Consider the following 1,616-nt stretch of genomic DNA (forward strand, 5'->3'; position numbering starts at 1 on the left):
TAAAATAATTACAGATGAGGAGGCTAAACCAACACGAGAGACTCAAAGGAGATTGAACCCGAACTTGCGGGAAGTGGTGAAAAAGAAGGTGATCAAGTGGTTGGAGGCGGGGATCATTTATCCCATTTTAGACAGTGCGTGGGTGAGCCCGACACAGGTAGTGCCCAAGAAAGCCGGTATCCAGGTAATAAAAGATGATAATGGTGAACAAATCGCCACCCGACCGGTAACCGGGTGGTGAGTGTGCATCGATTATAGGAAATTAAATACCGCCACCTCAAAAGATCATTTTCCGTTACCATTCATTGATCAAATAATTGAAAAACTTGCGGGTCAAAAATATTATTGTTTTTTGGATGGGTATTCGGGGTATAATCAAATTGCAATCCATCTCGATGACTAACACAAAACCACTTTTACTTGTCCATATGGCACCTTTTCTTTTAGACGGATGCCATTTGGATTGTGTAATGCCCCGGCCACTTTTCAAAGATGTATGATGAGCATATTTTCGGACATGGTCGTGGATTCACATGAAGTTTTCATGGATGACTTTTCCATTTTTGGTTCAACTTTCGAGTCTTGTCTCAATGATTTAGAAAAAGTTTTAAAACGATGTGTTGAGACAAACTTGGTTTTAAGTTGGGAGAAAAGTCATTTCATGGTGCAAGAAGGTATTGTGTTGGGTCATGTGGTGTCAAGTAGGGGGATGGAAGTCGATCAAGCAAAGATAAAAGTAATTTCCTCCTTGCCACCCCTGAAAAATGTTAAAGGGGTGAGATCGTTTTTGGGACATGTCGGGTTCTATAGAAGATTCATTAAGGGTTTTAGTGTAATCTCAAAACCCTTATGTAATCTTTTGTTGAAGGATGTCCCTTTTGAGTTTACTAATGAGTGTTTGCAAGCGTTTGACAGTTTGAAGGAGAAGTTAGTGCAAGCATCAATTTTGCAATCACCGGATTGGTCAACACCGTTTGAAATCATGTATGATGCTAGTGACAATACAGTTGGAGCGGTTTTAGGTCAAAGAGTGGACAAAAACCCGGTGGTGATCTATTATGCGAGCAAAACTTTATCCGAGGCACAATTGAACTACACCACCACCGAAAAGGAGTTGCTTGCGGTGGTGTATGCCTTAGATAAGTTTCGCTCGTATATTTTGGGAAGTAAAGTTATGGTGTACTCGGATCATAGTGCGGTGCGTTATTTGATGGAAAAGAAAGATGCAAAGCCTCGTTTGATTCGTTGGGTATTGTTGTTGCAAGAGTTCGATCTTGAAATTCGTGACAAGAAGGGATGTGAAAATGTAGTAGCCGATCATTTGTCGCGAATTACCCTTGAAGGTGTTGACGACCCGAAAGAGATAAACGAGAGGTTCCCGGATGAACAGTTGCTTGTTGTCTCGACCGCACCGTGGTATGCTCATTATGTCAATTATTTGGCCACGGGTGCGATTCCGGAATATTGGTCCAAGAAGAGAAGGAAACAATTCGCAGCCCAAGTTAAGCAATACATTTGGGATGAACCGGATCTTTTCAAGATTGGAGCGGATCAAGTAGTGAGAAGATGTGTACCCAAGAATGAAGTACAAGAGATTTTGAAACACGCTCATTCGT

The sequence above is a fragment of the Bidens hawaiensis genome, unplaced genomic scaffold (genome assembly GCF_021521415.1).
Source record: "Bidens hawaiensis isolate Kalapana, Puna unplaced genomic scaffold, B.hawaiensis_p1.1 tig00037140_1, whole genome shotgun sequence".
NCBI lineage: Eukaryota > Viridiplantae > Streptophyta > Magnoliopsida > Asterales > Asteraceae > Bidens > Bidens hawaiensis.